This window comes from Mustela lutreola, chromosome 5, assembly GCF_030435805.1.
Source record: "Mustela lutreola isolate mMusLut2 chromosome 5, mMusLut2.pri, whole genome shotgun sequence".
NCBI classification, from domain to species: domain Eukaryota; kingdom Metazoa; phylum Chordata; class Mammalia; order Carnivora; family Mustelidae; genus Mustela; species Mustela lutreola.
The window spans coordinates 92301892-92310347 of NC_081294.1; positions in this window are offsets into that span (position 1 = coordinate 92301892).

The following is an 8456-nucleotide window of genomic DNA, read 5'->3' on the forward strand; positions in this document are numbered from 1 at the left end:
AACAAAACAAAATAACAAAAAACAAAACAAACAAAACAAAACAAAAGCAAAAAACAAAACAACAAAAAACCACACACACAACAATAACAGGAGAGATCAAAGATCTTATCATTTTAATGACTGGAGCATAGAGTCAGATATAATTTTATTAAAGAAAATAAATCGATATTTTGTGCAATGGTATTGTGGCTCATATATGCCTCTCAGTGTGCATGATTCCTTTAATTATGACTCAAAACAAGCATCATATGAGTCTCAAAGGGTTAATCCTTGTTTCCTTAAAATTTCTCTATATTACTTATAGAGTAAGTAATAAGTAACTTATTACTTATTACTTACTCTACTTATTATTAAGTTTAACTGGTATGTACTGGTAGGAAGTATTTGACTAATTTATAATAATGAGATCTCTAACAGGTGTAGCTGTAATCTTAGGGGCAAAAAGTTCTCTTGCCCTGCCGTATAATTGCTGCAAAGTATTTGCAGTGGGAAACAGGAAGTGTAGTTTGCAGCACTTACTTGGATTTCAGGGAGAAGAAGGGGGAAGTCCTTTCAAAGAAACTTCTGGAAGCTAAGGAGATAACGCATAGTTTTCACCATAGCAGAACAAAAATTGTTCTTCTTCCTACCAGGAAGAAAGGATCATTCTTTTCCTCTTCTAGGAGTAAGCAGTCCTGGCCTAGTGCAGAATGGGAAGGTACAGAAGCAGGAAGAGGCAGAGAAAAAGGACAGGAGGCACCAATAACAAGAGTGACAAGAACACATATTCTGCAGTTTGTTGACAGCCCTTTGAATTGACTCATTTCAGAGGAAGCCTAGGCCATGAAACAAGTGTGTAGCCAAGGGGCATATTGTGTCTGGAGAAAATGGCCCAGAGAGAAAGTTTTAGAAGACACTGAGTCAGGAAAAATGAAGACTACATGGGGATGTGAAAAAATGACAGTAAGACTTGGACAGAAAACCAGATCCATAAGGACAAATCCTAGGAATTTAATTCAGCAGGAAAATATCATTATGTAATTATGGGTGACTGCTTTTTCCTATTTTCAAATGTTCTGAAAGTGGTCATAAACTTTTTTTAAAATTAAAAAGTTGATTAGGAAAACCATCTTTCAGAATACAGTGGCCTCTAGTCCTCTGCTTCTTTCTTCCCCATCTGCCAGTGGTGTCTTTGGAGCCAGTCTTCTGTCTCCTTGCCTGAATCTCCCTTTTCCTCATTGTCATATTGAATATTCTTTAGAGATGCTCATTGTGGCAGACTCAGTGCACAATGTGAGAGTTACAGAAACCTCTCTGTAGACATCAGGTGCTTATGGGAGTGAGTTGCTGAATCTGCCTAGGCATTTGTAGATATCCATGCTGGTCTTCCTGCTTGCAGATCTCTGGTGAAATGGTGGAGTGTTAGGAAGGATGCAGAAGTTGAACAGCAGCGAGGGCCCCTCTGTATGGTTGTTACCTTCCATGCAGAGCAACAGCAGTTGGAGTCCTTCCCAATCAGATGACTTGGAGCTTACAGCTGATTTTTAGAGGAAATGGTGCAACAGATAAGGTAAATGGACAGATTATTAACTGAGGGGGCTCCTGCTGCCTTTATGTTCCTTCCCTTAGTGAACCCCAGCCTACATCCTCATTTTCTGTAACTTCAGGAGTGGAGGAATCCAGTGCCAGACAGGGATTCAAATAATACTCTTAGGCTTTTTGTTTCCAGAATTCTAGACCGTCCAAAGAAGTAAAGATGAAGATTTGGCTTGGCGACATCTTTTCATCCATGTTCTTTTATTTGGATTCAATGTCTATATAAAATGACATTTAGGATTTTGTCCCTATGGATATGGTATGATGATTGGTCTGAGACTTTTGTTTTGTTTTGTTTTATTTGGCATCCTGTTCAAGGGTAGTTATTATGCTGTAGGAGAATAAGGTGAGCCTTCACATCCTTACTCATGACGGGGAGGGGGTCCTTCGGCATAAAAACACATCAAAATTGTGCTAGGTGAGGTCATTTATTTTAAGCAAGAGAGAGAGGTTCATATTTTCTGTAAGTGCCACTTTGAAATATCCAAGTATAGAGTAATAGAACTTGGAATGGTGATCTTGACCTTATTACAGAGGTAGTATCAGGACAAAGGCCCTGGAGCCAATCACTTGATGAGATGGATGGATTTGAGACTGCTTGGAGTTGATTTTCTGGGAACTGAGAGGCAACTTGATGGGAAAAGTAGAGGTAGGTTCTTAATCTTTATCTTATTACTTGCACCTTGTGTCTGCTTGGCTCCTAGCAAGTTTCCGACCTTTTTGGTGTGGGGTTGAACCTAGACCCTCTTATGCATGTGTGGTGCTCTGGGTAAATGCTGCAACACTGAGAAAGAGCTGAGCTCCACTCATGACCCCAAGGACAGAGGTCAAGGGGGGTGCTGTGAGACACTTCCCACTGCTCTGTTAGGACCCATGGAGTCTGCCTGTCCGCCCTTGCCAAGTTCTGTTATCTTTCCCAGGGCAACCCTCAGAGTCGTAGGGAACCGGACTGATCATATTCTGGGAACCAAATATATGAGAATGGCAGTGGATGTTTACAAAATTCATGAGACATCAAGGAGAAACTGACACTAATTTTTCTTTTTCTATTGCTGCCCTTGTCTCAGAGTGTAAGCATCCAATTTTGATTAAAATGTGCCCTTTCCAACCATCACTTTATTTGTGCTTTAGTCAAGACAGACAAATCCCTTAGAAGATGTTATCAGGCTGGTGCAGTAAGAACTATTATGGATGTGTGACAGTTTCAAGACACAGACGTATGACGCAGCTGATGCGTTGTTGCTCATCATTCAAGAGCAGTGGTGCAAGTCTGGAAAAATGAACAGATTTTTCTTAACCTTATTACTTGCATCAGCATTTATAAGCCCCCCTTTTTCTTTTTAAGATGGGGCATTCATCTCCACATTTATGTACAAAGTGTTTTTCTAGGACTCCAATTATATTTTTGCCAAACACTCATATGATAAGCCTAAGATATTTCTGACAGTTTTTATTTACAAATGAACTAGTTCTAATCTGTGTAGGACTGTACAGCTTGCATAGGAAGAGCAAAGGACAATGAAAGAGATGACCGGACTCCATTCCCTTCATTTCCACTTATTGATTTGATATCTAACTCCTCACGGTGACCCATGTATTCTGGTATTTTGTTATCCATATTTGTAAATAGGCTAAGTGATGCTTCCATTACACAGAGTGAAGTAAAAATGAGGTTTGTTGAAAGTGAAACATCTGGTAATTGCTTTTCATAGATAAACAGCAAAACCAATCCACCACTCATCAAGTTAGTCCTTGAAAGAACAAAGGCTGGTGTTTTAGAATTTCCCTGTTAAAATAGGCAATGTTTAAAACCACAGGTGCTCAGTTTTCAGTGGAATACTTGGGGGCTAATCCAAAGTTCTTTCAAAATGTCAATTGAAAAGCGCCAACTTTGGTTTTCAGTACTCTTATGGAGTAGTCATCTGGAGAATATATCCTATCAAAAATCACAAAAAATGCCTATTAAAATATATTTTAAAATGGCTAAGCTAATAGTGAAGTAAGGAAAATAATAGTAGCATAGAAATAATGAGAAAGCATGAGTCTAGGTAGCTTATATCTGGCCTTTGCCTGGGGGCATTTGTCATGGTGGGTCACACTTTAGAGGGTTACAGTTATGTATGTGAGGATAAAGGCTGGCTCTGAGGAGGGTAGGGGTCAGATCAGAGGCTCTTGAATAAAGTTGATTCTCCCATAAATGGACTAGGAGGAAGCCCACATTACACAGACAGATGGTGGAAATAGCCATTTGTTTTTACCTTAGTTCTGGGTAGAGTGGGGAAAAAGCATCTTTCTAGAAATTGCTAATTTCATCCTCAAAGTCATATGAATTTGGGAATAGAAATCATACTCCCTGTGGAACCTGTAGAGAATGTCGTCTAGTGTGCTGCTGGATTGGCTGTGCCTCCAGACCCGTGGAAGAAGGAAACATATCTCTGGAGAAAAATATTTTAGATTGACTTCAAAGGATTCTAACAGATAAATTTCTGAAAAACATATGCGCAAAAAACAATCACAAAATATATGAAGAGTAAGTCACCATAAGCAAGAGTCCAATGGAAGAAAAAAATTAACAGAATCAAATTTCCAAGAATGGAATTTTGGACTATTCACATACCAAATACAAAATATAAAAATAATATGGTCTAAGGAAATAAACCACTGAAAGTATGACAAAGGAACACATGTTTATTAAAAATAATTAGGAATATTTGAAAAACAAGAGATAAATTTTTATACATAAAAATATATATAGCATATCAGAAATGTGGTATAAGCTAAACAGCAGGTTAGGCAGAATTAAAGAGAAATAAACCAGTTAGCAAACTGGAGGACATCCCTGAAGAATTTGCTCAGAATGCAGCTTCAAGAATCAAAGAGATGGAACTATTACAGAAAGGTTTCATATACATTGGGATCATATGTTTAATGTAATATCTAGTTTATTGGGTTATGAGTAAAAATAGAGCTAAATCATTGAACAACAATTTATGAGTCAGGAAGGGGGGTAATAGGAGTAAAAACATTCTGAGGTCCTTGTGTTTTGTTGCAAATATTGGTTTACTTTAGAATTTAGTAAATTAAATATTCACATTAAAATTTTAAGGTAATCATAAAAGAATGAAAGATTTTATATCTTCCACCCTAGGATTGAAAAAAACAGAATAAGAAATAAGCCTCACTAATTCCTCAGAAAAGAAATATAGAATCAAGAGAAGAAAACAAAGACATAGAAAATATTGAGGCAAAGAGAAAATATAAAACAAGGTAGTAAAAAAAATATATTTCAGTTAAATTAAATGTAAATGGCATAAATACCCTACTTAAGTTACAAATTGTTTTAAACTGGATTAAAAAAAAATCCCAATTTGCTGTTTACAAGAGACAGAGTGTCTTGTGCTGTTTATAAGGTCCCAGAAAGAGTAAAAGTAAAGGAATGGGAAAGATATACCAAGAAATATAAAGCAGAGAATAAAGTTGGTATAACTGTATTATAGAGAAAGGTAGACTTCATTGTAGAAAGCATTACTAGAAATAAAGAAGTTTATTACATGTTGATAAAAGTGTCACTTTTTCAGAAAGATATTAATAATTTCTATTTTGGAAGTACTTGATAACATAGGTTCAAAATATGTAAATTGAATGAAATAGAAAAATCAAACTAAAATTTGAGCGGAAACTGACAAACAAGTGTTCATAACGGGAGAATTTAATTTCTCTCTCTCAGTAACAAATAAGGAAAGCAGACAAATATCAATAAAGCTATAGAAGATTTGAAAAATGTAATCAACTGTCTTGATCTAATGGTTATCTTTTTTGCTTTTTAAAGTAGGTTCACAGAAAAAAATTATATAGAAGGTACAAAGATGTTCCATACACTATTTTCCCCCACAGCTGCATAGCCTTCTCCATTATGAACATCCTTCCCTGCAGTGGTACAAGTGTTATAATTAATGAACCTATAGTGTTAAGTTTTTATTAGTTTTTCCTTTAGTTTTTATTAGTGTCTTTAGTTTTCATTAGTGTTTAGTTTTCATTAGTGTTCCTTCTCAGTGTGTACATTCTCTGGGTTTAGACAACTGTATAATGTCATGTATCCAATTAGTTATTTTCTGAACACTGACTGCTCCCAACATCAGAAGACTATATATATTCATAGATATTTAAAAATACAGATTTTTCCTAGATCATGAAATATTTATAAAAAATGGGCATATTCTAAGCCATAAAGTGTGTTTAAACAAATTTCCAAGACATTTCCTCATAGGCAACATTCTCTAACCTCTTCTTAGAAGCACTTAGAAAAAGAACTTATGTACTGATGCTACAAACTAGTCAGTCTTTTTATATCATTCCCTCCATTTCTTTCTTCTTCTTCTTTTTAAGACTTTATTTATTTATTTGACAGACAGAGATCACAAGTAGGCAGAGAGAGAGAGAGCAAGGGAAGCAGGCTCTCTGCTCATCAGGGAGCCCAATGTGGGGCTCGATCCCAGGATGCTGGGATCATGACCTGACCCAAAAGCAGAGGCTTTAACCCACTGAGCCACCCAGGTGCCCCTTTCCCTCCATTTCTTAATACCTGGTTCTATTTAGAAGAAAAGGCATACTCCATTTTTTAAAAACAGCATGAAATATTAGATCAAAGAAAATAATGTGTTTATGAGAAGGTGAGGAGAGAAACAGTGCTAGAAATCCTCTCTATGATCTAGGCATGTTGTCAGTTTCTGAAGTTCCTAGTGTTACATAGATATTTTGACATTTTGCTGCCTTATGTTGTATAAAACCAAACATGCTAATGTTTTCAAGTTGTTTTTGAATTTTGTTCTTGTTTACATACATTTTGGTGTCTTCCACTGTGAGGAACTTAAAAGGGACAAGGCATTTGGGTATGAGACACAATATCTGAATCACCCAAACAGAATAGCCAAAAAGAATGGTTAATGAATTTCTTTTATGATACTTGAAAAGAATTATATTGTTTAAATATATTTTAGAGCAATTCTTAAATGAAGAGTTGTTCAATTTTTTTTTTTTTAACATTCTGCAAGTAACATTCTGCCTTTGCATTGCTCTGCTGATTTGAGGTAGTCTCCTGAATCTCAAAGCCTTGCATTTTCTATAAGCACATATTATGAATCCAATAGATATATTTTTAAACTTCTTATGTTTTACAGAGATTTCTGATCAAAAAAATTTCAAAACCTTAAATATAGAAGGTAAAAACAAAATTAAATTATCTTAAAGTTAACTAATTCTCAGTTCTTCAGCTTGAAACAGAAATTGTCTTGCTTTTGTGACATAAACTGTCCAATTGATGTGACATAGCTTTAAATTTTTTCATTGTAAAAATTCGAAAAACTAATTAATTATCATTTTAGTAGAAATTAGTTAACAACAGGGAATAAAATGACTTCGGTAGAATCCTAGATCTAAAGTAATTTGAACCAATAGAGAATGGAAGAAAATATTCCAAATACAGACTCAGGAAAATGTTAAATAGAATCTCATAGTTCTGCATCTAGCATCATTTTAGCTTCTATGAGTCTAATTTAGAATCTAACATATGGTCCTTATTTTATAAGGAATAACCCAGTATGAAATGGGGTTCATGAGAATAGCAAGACTCAGAGTAAGAGAAGTTCACATGGGTTGGAGAAGTTAGGAAGTTACTCAAAAGAAATAGGGGCCCTTGAAGAACAGTGAGGCCTATGGGAAAGAAGAGACCAGGGGAAGAAGAGTGAAGTCTGGGAAACAGAATGAGTATGATGTATTTTATGTGGAACAGTCAGTCATTTTCTTCAAATTCATTCATTCTCAGAGAGCATCTGATAAAAATTATTTTCTTCCAAAGGAAAGTTACTTCCAAATACATTTGAATTATATGCAAGGTATATTAGTTTGATATGACAGGTGAACCATCATAGTTGCAAAGTATCATAAGGATTTTTATGTTGGTCATTGCTCTTTTGATTTTGAAGGTGGGGCACCCAGGTTGAAGATTTCTCATTTGTCTGGTAGTGCTTGGATAGTCATTACTTTTATTAGATATTCCTTGGTAGGTAAACAAAATAAAAAGGTAGTGGCTGCTGGATATCTTTTCCCAACTTGCTTTAGAAGATGTAGTAACTGGAGGGCAATTCAAAGATAAAAGCAGCCTTGACGTATGAAATGTCATCCTATTGATCAGCAAGCACTGTTGTTCCTCTTGAGGGTCTAATTTTCATCTGAGCAAGAGCTGATTCATCACAGGAGATACGTTTTTGTCTGAGAACCAACAGAGGAAAAAAACCTTCATTTTTTGTTCTTTTGTTTTTGTTTGTTTGGTTGGTTTATCTGAAAGATTTATAAAGGTGAACTATGTGCTTCTGTGTTGTGCTGAGTCCAGGGGTTTAAGGCTTCTAAATTCTGCTCCCTAGCTGGATTGCCCTTCTGATCCTATGTGTTTTAGACATTTCTAGGGTAGTTATTGAGAATTTATTAGTATCCTAGAATTTGATTAATTTTTGTTAATATTTTCTGAATATTCAAAAGTATGTCTGCAGATACTAAGTTTGGCATATGCCCCTTTTTAATTCTACAATTATATTTCTCTGTTAAGAACTATGCTGAGTGAAATAAGTCAAGCAGAGAGAGTCAATTATTATATTGTTTCACTTATTTGTGGAGCATAACAAATAGCATGGAGGACATGGGGAGTTAGAGAGGAGAAGGGAGTTGGGGGAAATTGGAAGGGGAGGTGAACCATGAGAGACTATGGACTCTGAAAAACAATCTGAGGGTTTTGAAGGGATGTGGGGTGGGAGGTTGGGGTACCAGGTGGTGGGTATTATAGAGGACACAGATTGCATGGAGCACTGGGTGTGGTGCAAAAATTATGA